Source organism: Microtus pennsylvanicus, chromosome 21 (genome assembly GCF_037038515.1).
Source record: "Microtus pennsylvanicus isolate mMicPen1 chromosome 21, mMicPen1.hap1, whole genome shotgun sequence".
Classification (NCBI taxonomy): domain Eukaryota; kingdom Metazoa; phylum Chordata; class Mammalia; order Rodentia; family Cricetidae; genus Microtus; species Microtus pennsylvanicus.
This window is the reverse complement of record NC_134599.1, coordinates 25,789,034-25,805,928: the sequence shown is the minus strand read 5'-3', so window position 1 is coordinate 25,805,928 and position 16,895 is coordinate 25,789,034.

The window sequence follows — 16,895 nt, the reverse complement described above, 5'->3', positions numbered from 1 at the left end:
ATGCTCAGAAGGTAACATGTGGCAAGTAGTTGTTCACTTTGATTAAAATTCATCATGTTCAGGGTCTCTCACGTGAATGTATGTCTCTCTTGCAGTTGGTCATTTGATCCTTGCTTATAGAGATCTTTAGTAAGTCCACATTTCTCAAAAATCGGCATCAGAAGAATTCTTCTTGCTTTTGAATTCCACAGTTCAATGATTGAGAGCCTTCATTCTGTTTTCTGAGACAGTCAAACCCAAAGGATATTTTCTCAGCCTACTCTATTTGTCTTACCGGTCACAGGAGTTGTTTTAATATGTGTATGCCAGGCTTGGTGGCTTCTGAGCTTCCATCCTCTCATGGAAGCACTGAGATTGCAGATGGACATTACTGAATTTGTCTTTACCCAGGTGCTAGGGATTCAAACTCACTGGTTCATAGCCCCAGAATGATTTACTTTCTTTCACAGTAAACTTGACTTCTTTATATGCTTAGTGGCTCGCAGCAACAAACAGAGATTTAAACAGTCTCCATAAATCTGCACAAGACGCACCCCTTCCTTGCCCCAATAATTAAAATGGGAAAGCACCAACAAAAGCAGTCTGTCAGGGTTGCTTCTACTAAAACACCACGTGGGGCTCACATAGTCATGTGATCAAATGTTCTCTCCAGTAAAGTTCTTTCTGCAGAATTGAGCTCTGAGTGTTTGCTTTAACCATGCAGGGCATATGCCATCTGGCATATTTCACATAAAAATGAAACTGTTTTCATGGCTGACTAGATGCCAAAATGGAATTGTGTAACAGTCATAAGGCATATTCTGGTTCATGAATACCTTAGGTGCTGTTTCAAGCATGAAGCCATGGATGATGCTAAAATTGTCATTGCATTCTCCCCTCTGAGGAGGGTGATATACTAAGATTGAAGTTTCTCCCTTTGATGAGCTCAGATCCTGGAGACAAGGTTTTGCATGATGAAAAAATAATCACAGAATGATTCTTTCCCCATGACTTGTGAAATGTAATTCAGAACCTCAGCTTAATTCTGAGCTTATGCTTCTTCAAAGTAGCCGGATGTTAAGAGAAATGTGAAGTTTAGACAATGAGCTGGAAAACTGACAGGGGAGAAACTGTCTTGGGCTTTTATTGCTGTGAATAGATACCATGAACACGGCCACTCTTACAAAGACAACATTTCATCGAGGTGGTGACTTGCAGTTTCAGAGGGTCAATCCATTATCATCATGATGGAGAGTATAGTGGTGTGCAGGCAGACGTGGTGCTGGCTACATTTTGACTAGAAGGCAGCAGGAAGTTGACTGACTGTCACACTAAGTGAAGCTTGAGAAAAGAGACCTCAAAGTTTGGCCTGACAGTGACACACTCCCTCCAACAAAACCACACCTGCTCCAACAAGGTCACACCTCCTAATAGTGCAACTCCTTTGGGGGCCATTTCCTTTTAGGCCACCACATTCCACTCTTTGGCCCCCAAAGGCTTATATCCATATCATAATGCAAAAAGTCCATTCTTTCAGTCCAACTTTAATAGTACCCATAATCTATAACAGTCCAAAACATATTTCAAAGTTTAAAGTTTCTTCTGAGATGAGTGGCAATCTCTTAACTGTATCACTCTTTAATAATCAAAATAAAAAAGCACATCACATACTTCCAACATATAGTGGGATAGGATATATATTACTGCTCCAAAACATAGCATAGAGAGGAAGTACTGGAGAAAATCAAGACTGAAAACCAGCTTCTTATTTGCTTCATAGTTTAAAGCAGGTGGTAAAATTGTTGCAAGAGTGCTCACCTGCCTCATTTAAGAGGAAAGACTTGGTTTCTATGCTCATAGGCATTTTGAGGGATCTTTTGCTGAAGCAGTTTTTGCATGCTAATTCTCCTCCAGCTCTAGTCTACAAAGGATCAGCTATAATCGTTGTTAACAATGTCTCAGAATCAAACAGAGATGGACCAAGGTTTCTCTTCATTTGCAATTGAATTTCAAACTGTGTAAGGCAACTGGACTGTAAAGTAAGGAATTAAAATTTAGTCAATGTTCTGAAAGAACTGGTTTACATTTCACAAGTCTTTGATGAAGGGACATTTGGAATTTGGGAATCTTCAACTTTCTTTCACAGTATTCTGTTTACATCTTCTTAAAAGGCACAGACCCATGTTAGGCTTCTTGCATGAGCTCTTATCACTGAGAATAAAAACCTATTTTAATAATTTAGTTATAAGCTTGTCTTTCATAGGTGGCATCTTTTTTATTAGTTCAGTTAGAATGTTAGAGTATAAAATATTATAGCTGATTGGCAGATTCAGATTGCTATCCTGTTTGTCTAGGATTTTAGCAAATCTCTGCCACTTCTGTGTATGGAAACAACCTCTTCGAAAGCAGGGGCCTGGGACATCAGTGAAATATGTGCTTACAGCTGTCGTTTTGCCTCCTTTTCCAATTTGTAGATGACTTTTTTGATGAAATGGCCACTATGAAGCCGACCACTGATATGGATCTTAGATTTCCTGGTAGATGAAATGGCTCAGACTTTCAGCTGGTTTTGTATTGATGGAGTCACGGTTACTGAACCCTAGAACAATATCATAGTGGACAAAGGAGAGTGACGTTTTGTGTGGCCCAGAAGGAGTTCTGAATTAACAATGGGAGCTATTTACTGCCTACCTCTTCCTGCCTCTTTAGCTAATACTATGTGCTAAAGATAGTATTCAGCATATATGCTAACATGGATACAGAGTTTTGAAATTCTGAACATGCTCAGATCCTTATTCCCTGGCATTGAGAACTTTTCAATTCAATCTCAAAATGTTCAGGGGCTGTAGAGAGGATGGAACAGAGGTGGTAGTGGGTGGTATTGTCTCGGTTTCGTCAGTTCAACATCCAAACAGGATGAAGAGAAGAGAGAACTATTGTCAATTAATCAATGATATACAGAAACCTAAATATCCTTTGGTACGTGGCCATCTCTGCATTGGTATTGGCTACAAACAATATTTTCTCATAGGCAAAATTTTCAATTTATGTTTTTTTCTTCAAATGCTTTAGAGATATATAGTCTCAGGGTTATAATTAAATATGTATTGTTTTAGATCACCTCTTGAAGGGCTGGTGGATGACCCAGAAGGTCACACACTTTAGGTGCCTGGTGGACCCCTGAGAATAGGTGTACATGGGTTCTTAAGGCCTTCTCCTGCAAGGATTCATCTGTGGATGTGATCTTATGGGTAACGGAGTACCCATACTTTGGTGTGTAGGAAATATCTCTCATCACTTTTCTCTATAAAAGTTGTAGTTTATAGTTAAGCAAATTAATTTACTAGAATAGTCAACGAAAAGAGAGGTAGGTAAAAGTAACTGAAAACTCCTCTTATATGTCTAATAAAAGCCATAGTGCTTTTGAACTTGTGAAGGACAGTAATTTCTTAGGACATTATTTCTGTCTATGACAGAAATAACATTGTTGCTTGGGTGTTCATTTTTTAAAAACGTAAAAATGTGTTATTCCTAGAAGTTGATACTGTTTCTTTCTTGTGTGACATATGCATTGTAGAGATTGACTGTAAGTTTGGAAGTAAACAGCTTCATGTAACACATATGATAAATGAAAAAATTAATATTTTAGGGACATTCCTAAGGGCGTTCTTAGTAAACAATGATTTTTCAAATAAAAATCTAAATCACTTTAAGGTATTCTTTGTGCACACACTCTCAAGCGTATACAGTAAGGAAAAATAAGTCTGTAGCTTGCAGAAATCTTATCCTGATGGAGTAAAGGAACACAGTCATGCTTTATGAAATCTCTTTGTTATCCTGGCATGGAAGTGACATCATGGGTTTTTAAAATATCCTTCCAGAGTCACATAAGTGAAACCATATTTTCTTCTCACTTCCTTCTTCCTAATTGCTCTGCTGCGCCTTTGGTTTCGGTTTTTCTGCTTTTATCTGCTATTGCTTTTGTTCCGTTTTTTTTCTCCTCACCCCTCCTTCCTTGATGTGCACTTCCGCACAGTTCCCTGCTTTCTTCATCCTCAATTTCAAGCACCCTTCCTTCCTTCCTACACTCTTTACTGTCCTGCACTTGAATCTTTCTTTCAGATCAAACAGCTACAGAAAACTGTCAAATCTTGCCTTTTGCTTATATGTAATAATAACCCAAAATTAAAAGATCAAAATTGTTTCATTTCATTTTTAAGACTAGAGTTTTGTTGGATAACTGTGGTGCAGTTTCATCACCGATAGCGCTGTTAATACTGACTGATGTTTTTTTTAATCTGTTTTAAGAATTCCACAGGAGGACATTCTGGAAATCAGGTAGATTTTAAGGAATTACCAAGGTCACAAACTGGTAATAGGGACATTTTTTTAGTATTCAGATGGTAAGATCAGTACTCTGTTCTGTGTTGTATGCAGTTACCCATGAACTCTATGCCTTAGAAATCTCCTGAAGAGTTAGTTAGAGGACAGTTAGGGTAGGGGGTAGGTTTTGTCCCGGGGCTCAGTTAAGGATTGATATTGGGTGTAAATAAAACAGACAATTTTATCTACTTGAGGGAGAAAAGAAATATCCAAAGGGACTCAGTAGGCCCATGAAATCCATTTTTCGTCAATTCCACATAGACCAGCATTTCTCAACCTTCCTAATGCGTGCACGATCCTTTAATACAGTTCCTCATGTTGTGGTGACCCTCAACCATAAAATTATTTTTGTTGCTGCTTCGTAACTGTGACTCTGCTACTGTTTATCAATCATAATGTAGATATCTGATATGCAACCCCTGTGAAAGGGTCATTCAACCCCAACTGGCAGAGACATGCTTTACTCTTAGTACTAAAATCTCTCTTCTCACTGAGATTAGTTAGCCCTGATGAATTGAAACACAAATCCATAGCACTTTCTGGAAAAGGGTGCATAAGATCTCTAATCTAGCACTGAAAGGCAACAACAGTACCGTGTGTGTGTGTGTGTGTGTGTGTGTGTGTGTTGTGGGGTTGTATTTTAAAGCTTGAAGGATTACTGACAATGACAGACTTTCATGTGATTAATTCTGAAACAGTCACCACCATGCATCTAAGAGATCCACAGAGCCTTTTGATGTCAAAGGAGGTGGGGCCCACAACAATCCCTGGAAGACTCCAAGTCTTTTCCTTTCTCAGATCCCTTTTCTCTTGCCTTTAGCATATAGGGAAAGGTGTTACATTTTCCAGCAATCTGTGCAGAGATACTCTCCTACTTGTATTTATAAGATTAAATGTATATTCTTTAAAATTTATGGATGGGTCTCTATATTTTGTGTAGGAGTATTGGTGTGAGTGTTTGGTGTTAGTGTATGTTTGGGAAACAAGTAATATTCAATCAATCGTTTGCTTTAATAAGCTGAGAATTGCATACAATCATAAAGTAGAATCAGCAAATGGATAACACAGACTGCCAATTTAACTCCCACTTTAATTCATTGTTGTTTTATCTGAATTCCATTTTAAAATACCTCCCTTGTTCATTTTTACACACTGACAAACACAAAACCCCGTCTTAAAATAAATATGATATTTCAAGGGGCATCCTATTTGTCGTACAAGAAAATGTCTCATGGCTTGATGAGCTGGCTCAGTGGGTAAAGAACGTGACGGACAAGCTTGATGTCTCGACTCAAATCCCTAGAAACTATGCAAAGGTGGGAGGAGAGAGCCAGCCCCCCAGTGTTGTCCTCTGACCTCCACACAGATGTCTTCTGACCTCACATGCATGCTGTACCACTCACTTAACATTTGACGCCTATCATAATATACCACAATAATTAATAAATAAAATTTAAGATAGCATGCATCCTTTCTAGTCCCATTTTCTTAACTCAGAGTGGGAAGGGAACCTCAGAAAGTTCTACAACCTGGTTCCATACCACCCCAAAGCCCTGTTCGGAGTTCCCAATGCTCATTGAGTCCTGCAGTTATTTGATTCTGCAGTCCTACGGGGAACTTATTTTGAGATTTTTGTCTTGAAGAGAATGATGCTTACCTGAGAGTATAAAATATTGTGTGCTCCTTATTTATATGCTGATGAGTCAGTTTTATTTCCATTTAATTTGATGAATATTTCCCAGAAGAATTATCTGTAGAAATGAGTTGTTTAAAAGTCAATTATGTGAAAAATTGAGTCCTCTCTGCATTTTATTCTACTTAGGATCAACAAATTTGAAAATTAATATCTATATTATCCATCCCATTTAAGGAAATGGAAATTAAATTTAATTTTCGGAGATAGGATTTGCTCGTTGATCTCTCTAGGGTGAACTATTGAGAAAACAATAATATAAATAATTTAAGAAGGGGTTAAGTTTTAACATAAATTTACGAATATGAATATTACACATATAGCATAATGCTGCTATAAATTCATCTCTATAACTTCTCAGGGTAAAAATTATATTTATGCCCACATTAATATTGGATTATATATGCTTTGGAAATGGTATGTTTTCTTAGCACCCAAATCTTAAAACAGGGTTATGAAATACAAGGTATACTCATGAATGCATCTGAGTTCTGTGTTTCTGGGAGACCGAACAATTATTGAGCAGTAGGCTATAAATAAGCAAATGTTTACAGCATTCTTTGGGGGACTCTACTTATGGAGGTCACATATATTCCTCAGAAGCATAAATAGCTCTGTTTTCCCTATTGAAACCTGTCTGACCTAATGAACAGGGAATAAAAGTCAATATGCAACATTCTTAGGTAACTAGAGAGCTAGAAAATCATGTGTGGAGAGTAGATAGGCTCGTGAATGTTTCTTTTACTGAACTGATTAACTTTCTAGATCCTTAGGGGTAAAAACCCAACCCTATCCTGCAGCTGCCTGACTGTCATTGTCTTCGTGATTACGTTGAGAGCTTTTGACCTTCATTTCAAAGCTCTCCAGTGTTCTATTCTTATCTACTGTGTTGAGGGCCTGTAGAGCAGATGTTCTGTTCTGAATCCATGCGCCTGGGAATTATTTTATCTTCCTCTTCCAATCATACTTCCCTTCCATTTCCTGTAAACAGTCCTTCTGGAAAAGGTGACCTCAGTTGAACACTTTATATTAAGGAAGGAAATCAGCAGGACATGTTGCCTTGATTCTCCAGTATCATCTGCAGATCTAATTACATCTTTGTTCTTTGAAATAAACCAATCAAAAACATTCTTCACAGTGATAAAAATAAGTCAAAGTTCTCTGAGTCTAAGTGGTATACAATATCTTCCAGACAGACTCTAAAACAGAGCCTACTGTGATCTACCTGTCAAAACTTATGTCAGAAGGAGTGTGATTTGGAAAAGCCTGAATTGCTCTTTCTAAGTAGGGTCATTTGAGACATAGTATCACCCAGCTCTTGTGTGGCCTCACCTTCTGTCTCTGTTGGCCTTAATTAGCATCCCCTTGTCCCATATAACAGAATATTTTAGGGGTTTATTTTCTATTTTCTTTTTTCTTTTTTTAGGAAATAAAATGGAGGTTGTGTGCTGGAACGTTCAGGCCTGTGGGAGGAAAGGTCCTCTCCACATTGGCCAGACACACTTCTTACTTGATGGAAAAATGATCTGGCTCTTAATTTCACTCTCACAGCATGATGGTGGCCACTGTCTGCTGGGCGCATTGGAAAACATAATTAGATACTCAGGGGTAGACATTTTGCTCTCAGCCGAGGGAATATTCCTCCTGGAAAAATCACTGTGAGACCCTGAAAAATAATGGTGTTTGACTGGCATGGTTTAAAAAGAGCAGAGTAAGCACACAAGCTGACTTATTTGGTACTTGAGTGCAGGGTACAGTCTACCTGATGCATAGTGGTGAAATGTCTTTTCTTTGCCTTGAGGGTAATTCTTAGACAGATGATCTAAACAACTGGGTTCTGTTTGGCTAAAATTAAAATCCAGCTTGTATCATCACCCAATTTCTGTAATTCCCTTTGCTCAATGATAGACTTCGATTTCTCCCTTCCCTTTCTGTGCACCCCTTTTGTAAGACTGTTTTGTACTTAGCACTGCTTTTCAGCAAGAAGGACTCAGGGCACTTATATGAAAAACTATATTACATCTTTATTTGCCCTGGTATTACTGTATTTTCACTTCATGTGTGTTTCCTCCAAGAGGGCACTTGGAGAGATCTCTTACAAGAGGTGGCCACAGACTTTTTCAACCCAAACAATTGCCTGTTTGGGGCTCATCCCTCTTTTGGGTGATTACAGACATGGAACTTTTAAATCTTCCCCACCCATGTATAGACAAAACCTGTTTCCTAAAACTTTGAAACTTTGGCTTACAAAGTAACTGATCTGGTGTGAAGCCTTCCATAGAGTACACATGGAGTGAGTGATGGACAGGATCCAGTTTGATATGTTCATTCAATCTGATAATGTGATGGAGAAAACTCAGAGCTATGTCTATGTGTTGGAGGGAGGCCGCCAGTTAGTACCTAGCTGTTTATCTCTGAAATAATCACACAGAAACCATATTAATTAAATCACTGATTGACCCATTAGCTCTAGCTTCTTATTGACTAACTTTTACATATTAATTTAACCCATCTCCATTAATCTGTGTATCAACACGTGGCTGTGGCTTACCGGGTAAAGTTCCCAGCGTCTGTCTCTGTCAGTGGCTCCATGGCTTCTCTCTGACTCTGCCTTCTTCCTCCCAGCATTCAGTTTAGTTCTCCTTGCCTAACTCTGTTCTACCCTATCAGGCCAAGCCAGTTTCTTTATTCATAAACCAATAAAAGCAACACTTAGAAAAGAGGACCTCCCACACCATCTACGGAAGCATTTCTCAGGCCCTGTTTTGTAACTTTTTCCACTCTCAGATTTTAATTTAGTCTTTGAGTTTTCTTGGGGGCACTGAAAGTACAGGCCACTTCTTACTTGCTGATGTGGAGCTCTTCTTTTCTCTGGGCTCTGTTGATCTTCTCTCTGAGAAATCTGGTCTTAGTACTCATGATCATTTGATTTAGACCTCAACTGAATGACAAGGATTTGATCCAACTGCATCCAAAGAAGGCTATGTTTGTGCCATTAAAGCTTAGTGGATTGAGTCGAGTTGGCTTAGATTTTGATGGTAACTGTTACCATGCCCACTTCACTCACCCATAGACAACTGTGTTGTGCTGGTAGACAGCTTTATTAGTTCTCTCTTCAGGCTGATTGCACAGTATCTGTGTTTCACTCCTTCAGAAACACTGATACTCCACTGGAGTCAACATTTCAGTTCACTTGCATTACTAATTCTTAAATCCTTTTTCTTATCTTACCCCAAAGTCTGGGATGAGATTGATGGCAAATCAAGTGATATTGTTGAAGGGGATGTGAACATGCAGGAGACCAATTATCTAAAGAGTATTATAGTGGAGTTAAGAAAAATAGAGTCCCATCTCAGTTTTATGCTTACTAAAGATAGTAGAGTCACAATGGTGGGTTTCCTTCCTCTAGGGATGGCTTCTATAAGCAGCCAACAAGATTCCATCTAACTGCCTCAACTTTTTCATAAGCAGTGATCAGTAATGTGTTTGGTAATTTTGTTCTGTGGTAAGATAGGTTAATTGAGTTGAAGGCTTCTGCTGGGGCATGTGCAGTAAATATCCACAAAGTTCTAAAAATGAACATTTTAACCAAATAACTCAGACCACAGAGGTTTTGGTGGGTAATGTAGGTAGAGAGTTGACTATCTTAGTCTTCTAAACACAATATACTAGGTATGCTTGACAGAAAGACATTGTTTTCTTAAAGATTTAGATGATTGAAAGGCCTATGATCAAAGTGCCAGAATGGCTGCGTTCTTGGTGATGACCTTTCACCCTTTTTATAATTGTCTTTCTGAATGGAGAAGAAAAGAATTGGTGTCTTCTTAGTCTTAGAAGGACACTAAGTACATCCTGGTAGCATCACTTTTATGACCGCATCTGAACCTAAGTATTTCTCAAAGGCCCCAATTCCAAATACTATTATATTAGTAGTCAGGACATCAACACATGGCTTCTGAGAGAACAGTCTTTCAGCTGATAACACTGACCCACATAATTTGTCAGTTGAATTGTGTCCCAATGGCTTGGCACTTTTCTGAGGATACTCAACATTCTTTTCCCACTTAGCTGTTCTGTACTGAGTCTGTTACATTTACTCTATTTTAATTTTTATTGCTCCAAAGAAAATGCTCCACCTACATACAGACATAAGTAAAATGTAGCCATTCTTGTAAAGTAGATATAGATACTCTCAGCTCTGTCATCGCCGTGCTTCTTCTGTAACACTCATCCATAAATAACTTTACCTTCCTCCTAGTGACCACTATACTCAATAATTAAGTTTTTCCAGTCTACTTTGTGGGTAGAATTCATACTTTTTGTTTTTCTGTGTGTTGAAGAGTTGCTATCATAAGGAGAAAATTTAAAATGGTGAATAAACCAGCAAATGAATGTTTTTTTTGAAAATAAACACAAAAATACATATTTTGTTTTAGAATAATTTTATATTTACAAATTATTTAAAGAATAATATAGACATAAACCTACAACTAAATTAATGCCTTTATTATCACCCATATTAAGATTGTATGAAGTTTTATTTTGGCATTATAATATATTTAAATGCCCTCTTGAAAAAAGGTCATACATTGAAAAACCCTTAATAGTTCACTGTAATTAACAGATGACAAAATGTAGGATTGGAGAGATACTTTGTAGAATATGGTGGAATAAGAGTCCAACCTTCTCAGCTTTCAATGTGATGCTCTTTGATCTTTGATGTTCTGTATGACGTGATCCTTACTAAAGTGTCAGTAAGTCCATTGTGTTTAGTGTATGTTGGTTGAATCTTTGTCTGTTGAAGAAAGTAGTTATTAAAAGACCCACTTTCAGGAAAATGCAGAAGCTGCAAGTGTTTTGGAAAGCAGCTTTGAAAAGATCTCTGAGGCATTAATGTAGACAATGAGTGGACTGGCTAAGGGTGATGGTGAGGTGACCCATGAACTAGATCAGCAGAAAGTCTCTGAAGGTGGAGCTAAACCAGTGGCTGTGGGAAGACAAAAGCAGATGTCTTGAGAGCTGGTCAGTAGTTTAACCAGTATGATCTGGTCATCAATTGATGCGGGAAGTGAGAAAGTAGGAGATGCTGGAGGTGACTCTGAGGCACCTGACTGGGGCAATTAGATGAAAAGTGATATTGCTAATTAAGACACAGCATGTTTGGAAGAGAAGAAAGGCTGGTTAGGTGTTAGATGATTGCACGACTCTTAGGTCTCCCACAAGACACTAGGTGACGTATGTGAAGAGTTTAAGAAAGAAGTCCCAAGACATTAATCTAAAAGTTAACATCAAGGTCGTTGATGAAGCCATTACAAGAGGTGATATCCCCTAAGGAAAACATAGAAAGATGGAGGATAGACTATCTGAATTCATTTGAAATAGAAGAGAGCAGAAGGAAGTAATAAGAAGAGAAAAATCCACAGTGGGGTTGTATAAGGAGCCGGGGAGGGGATGGTGAGCCATGTTGAATTCTTCAGTGAGGTCCAACAAGATAAGGATACCACAGAGTGATGGGTGACCTTGGGAAGTGTTTTCTTACAAATGCAGTGGAAGGATATGTATTTAAAAGCCAACACTAGAGAGATGGGAGGCTAGACACACATACGGAATTTTCCTTAACGCACTGATCAAGGTGTCTTTATATCCCACATTTAAACACAGTTACATGAGAAAAATTCAAGCTAAATAAGAAAATCATCTCCATTGTTACTATGAAACATAAGGAGAAGCAGCAGGCTTTTTGAATCTCATTTGGGAGAGTTTCAGGACTAAATATGCAGGCCTTTTAGGACGGGACAGATTTGTCTCACATGAATGAAGACTGCTCCTGAATTCCCCTTTCAGCCTTTGGCTTTTATTCCATGAGGTTGAACAAATAAGACTATAGGAGACAGCTTTCATTTTTGCATTATACTCATAGGATAAATTTTCCCTGTCTAAAGATATCGAATTTTCTAACTAGTAGATTTATTCAGAGGTCTCTGAATATTTCAGCGTATAATCAATTGCACTTTTAATAAACCATAAACTATGTTTACTGCCATATTTATTGATTTAATCAAAGTGACTTGATGGCTAACGGGTAGAGTGCTTTCCATGGGCCCCAAATATTAAGCCTAATTATTGGAGACAATAAAACAGGAAGGTGAGAGAATGGTTTTATTCCTGAGAACCCAAATGGAATGAAAGAAAATAAAAACACTTTTCTCTTTGGTTGGAGGCAGAGATTGTCTGAAAGACAGAAGCCAGCATTATGAGAAACCTCCCTGTGGCTCTTGGCATCTTTCAAGCAGGTGTAGGCAGTACAAGACTCCTATTAAAGAATAGCCCCTGTTCCCCCTCTGAGCCTCACTGCTGTTTTTGCCTAGAGGTGTAAATGGATTCAAAGGTCATCTGCTTCTTTCTTAACATCCTATTCCTCTCTGTTTGGCATGGTTTCAGGTTGAATTAGAGGCATTAAGATGAGACTGCTTCCCAGTTGATCTGAGAGAATCAAAAGAGCTCTCCTGTCCCCTACTGAGCCTTTGAAAGTCCTCTAGGTCTAAACACTCCAAATGATTTGCTTATGTTTGGTTATAGTTGAAATATTGATTTGTGTTAGAAGTGGCCAGCAAGGGTCAAACTGTGTTTTATGGTTCCTTGTGGTTTTATAGGTCAGACTGTCACCATTGTTATTTCCACCTCATTGGCTGCAGAGAATCGCCAGCATCCTTCCAGGAACAAAATGTGTGCTGAAACATTTTAGAGACCTTGAGAAAACTTGAAAAGAGGAGTTGACATGATACTAATTTGGTTTATATCCTTCCTTCCTTCCTTCCTTCCTTCCTTCCTTCCTTCCTTCCTTCCTTTCTTTTTTTCTTTCTTTCTTTTTCCTTCCTTTCTCCTTCCTTCCTTCCTTCCTTCCTTCCTTCCTTCCTTCCTTCCTTCCTTCCTTCCTTCCTTCCTTCCTTTCTTCCTTCCTTTCTTCCTTCCTTCTTTCCTTCCTCCCTCCCTTCTTTCCTCTTTTTCTCCCTCCCTCCCTGCCTCTCTCCCTCCCTCCCTGCCTCTCTCTCTCCCTCCTTTCCTTCTTTTCATGAAGCGATTTTCTTTGGAGAATAAATTGCACTATATTTATGCACAGAATAGTGCTCACTGCAAATCCCTCTCTTTGGCTTTGACAAATTTGCCGACAATTTGACTAGGAAAATATTTATTTTGATAGCCTTAGCCAATTTAGTAACAAGCTGGTGAACTGAAAATTTAAGTTTAATTTTAAATACCACATAGATTTACAGATTGGAGGTTTGTTTTCATTGCTTCTTATATTTCCAGTGTAGATGTTCATAACTGAACTGCAAACTCTGGTACTTGTGTTAGAGATGACTCTAGTGGGAAGCACTAAAGAGGTTTTGTAGTTGTGTTATAGTTGATGGGAGTCCATCAATACTGGAAGAAAGTGTAACCTAGTGTTAGTCTTCTCTTGTGTCATATTTTAGAAATAACTTAGGAAAAAGAAGCCATCTAATAAACCATGTGTGAGTGATAATTAAGTAGCCCAGGTATTTTCAATGTCTAGGGCCTCTCAATATATATCACCTCCAGATTATTTACCTTGACCAAGAGGAAAAAGACAAAATATATTCCTGGACCACGAGGCCTCCAGTAGCAAATCTTTACAGTGTATTGCCTTTGATTCCAACAAAGCTATCAGCAATTGTCTTCGACATATATTTCTGTTTGTGTAAGGAAGGAAGAAATAGACAAAGCAGCCCATAGAAATTTTAAAGAAAGAGCAAGGGGAAAACACCCAGAGCTCTCCTGTAAGATGAATATTTTCTTAGAAGATAAAATGAAAGTAATTTCACTGTAATTTCTTTCTAAAAATTCATTTTATGTATATTTACTAGCTTCCACAATAATATCGTAACTTTGACATGACAGTTCTTGTATCTGCAGGCAGATCTGACTTAACTAAAATAACATTGCACTAATTTTAAATAAAGCAAACTGTAGAAAAAAAGAGATGGAGGAAGCAGAAAACCTTGTTTAGTTGCCATGTGTACTTCCTAGCACACCAGAAATAGGAAGTGCTTGTTGAGGACAATAAAGTAATATAGGGGAAAAAACCTTCCCTGAACTGTGAGATCATTTATAAGCATTATTCGGGCATGAATCATGTTTGAATTATTCTTACTTTCCATAGTGCCTGGCATTAGTGAATATGCAAGAACATACTTTCTGAATGCATAATCTGTACTCCAGATACTTTTCAAAAATAAATACTTTTATTCCATGAGAATTTCATACAATTCACCTCCAACTTCTCCCCTCATTTCTGTCCAGATTTACCCCCACTTCCTTACCCTCCCAGCAAACTAAGCTAATGGTTTCCTGGTCAGGTGGATTTTTTTCATAGCAGATGCTGTTTATGCATTGGAAGAAAGATTAAAAGCAATTAACTGGGTCGGAAGGAGCTGAAGTTAGACAAGTAGAGAGGATTGTACCTAGGGGCAGGGAGTACACAAGAGGTTGGGTAAAATGGGCAGGATTTTGCTCGCATAGATTGGTGTGAGACCCAAGAACTTTATGCTGTGGAACAAATGATCCCAAGATCCTCCAGTCTTGGCTCCATTTTATCTCAAGCAATAATCTTCAACCTTTTACTAGTACTTTCTGTAACCAAACCCCAGTTTGGGGACCTCACTATTCCATTATTCTCCAGAAAAACTAAACTTCAGTTCTATCTTGTGAAATGTTTTCAGAGTCAAGGGGTAGTTTCCAACTTGTTTCTTAGACCCATATTAAACTTTCCAAACTCTTAGTCTGAAGTTTTGCTCACTAAGCCTATATTGAGGGGTAGCCTAGGTCTCATTGCAGACACATGCATGAATGATACCAAGGCCATTTACAGATTGAGAATAAAGTAAACTGGAGTATTTGGAACCATCAGAAAAGGGGAAGAATTTGAAGGCTCAGGAAATCTAAAGGCTTCAAAATCTTGTCCAGGCTTTATTGTAAGTACAGAGAGAGACTTTAAGACAGACCGTGCGGAGGCATTAATTTCTAGCAGACCTCTAAGCAGAAAATTCTGTCTACTATGTGCTGAAGAGGTCCTAAGAACCCCACTGATCTCATTGCTAAGCAAGATTGCTTTGTTCTTTGAGCACTTGTGAAAAGGTGAAATATCTCTCCATCTTTGACTTCAAATTACATTCTCCTTCTATTCCAACTTCCCTCCCTTCCTTCTCACTTACCTTCTTCCTTCCTCCTCTTTCTTCATCACTAAACATTTTCAGAAAACTTCCTATGTAGATATTAGATAGGTTGAAGTATAAAGAAAAAATTACATTTAATGTAAAAAATATCTAAAACAAATAAAAGAATGTGATATATCCTTCATCTGGAACACGCGTCATGGAAGTGGTGGAGTGGGAACACTTAGGGGTGCAGCTACATCTTAAAGGACTTGATATACAAGAAATGCCGACAGTTTGTCTTTTTTGGGTCACAAACTTAGGTAATTTTAAATAAGAAAGAAAATAGAACATTTAGTTCATGAGTGACATCTCGGTTAGCTATAAAAACGTGTGTTGAGTATGTTTCAAAGGAAATAATGTTTTACACACAATGTCCTGTGACATTTTTATCTCCAGTATTTCCATTGGGTCCCACAGTAACCATAAAAAGCATTTTCATCATTTCATTTTCAGCTGTAGAAAGTGATATCCCATGAGAGATTCAAAAATTGTCCAAGCCAGCATGACTGTCAATGCTGGTGAGCCAACTCACATTTCTTTGGGATTAGAATATTATAAAACAGGATGAGTGTGGGGATTAAAAGACCAGTCAAGGATCTGCTTTAAGTGTCCTTTTGCAATTCTTGGAAAATGATAACCTGACTTTCTTATTTCCAGTGCTATTTCAGACACACACACACACACACACACACACACACACACCTCTTTGTAATAGAAATTAGACAAGTTCTGTTATTATTTTTTAGAGAAGACAAATTGTTATTTTTTTATAGCAATCTTCACACTTCGTCAAATTCCAGCCATTCCAGAGAAAATTTAGAAATATTGATATCCTTCAGATAGAAAGTAGAGGGTGGCTGGTCAGAGAATGGAATTCAATCTAAATAAAATTTCACACGTACCCTTTATCAGTAAGAAGGTGAACCGCTAACTACTTTCCTGAGTGGTTAATTGAATATTTTAGAGGAATTTCTAATTGCAATGTCATTGTGTTGCCTTTCCTTAGTGCTTAGCCCTCTAATTTGAGATCTACTGGAGGGCAACATTTACAAATTAGAAACATAATTGAAATCTACTGCTGAATAAATTGATGTTTACTGCTACATAAAATTAGAGAAATCGTTTAAAATGGTATAGAATCTGTTTTCCTTTCACTTCATTGCTTTGCTTTTTGTTGAAGAAATTTGTAGCTTGGAATTTCTCTCAAGAAAAGGTGAGCTTTCTCCTTTGACATACTTGCAAATGAACAGCATGGCCAAGCAGTCAGTGGCCTTTGTCAGGAACCACAGGATACTGTGATCTCACGTGGTGGAAGGCCCTCAGAGCTCCCTGAATTTAATGCAAACTGAGTAAAGGGTTCTATTGGGAGACTAAGTCTATTTACATAAATTCTTAAAAACTGAGTTTGAAAGATATAAAAAAGTGAAAATTCATACTTAATTGATGCAATAGTATCTAATTCCAGATTAAACTCCAAGTTTTTAAAATAAAGGCATTAAGTAAGACACACCATTAAGAAAATTATAGCATACATAGAGAAAAATACTTCCAAATATATATTTTCATCAGCTACTTCATCAGCTAATTGTTTTCGAATACTAGAT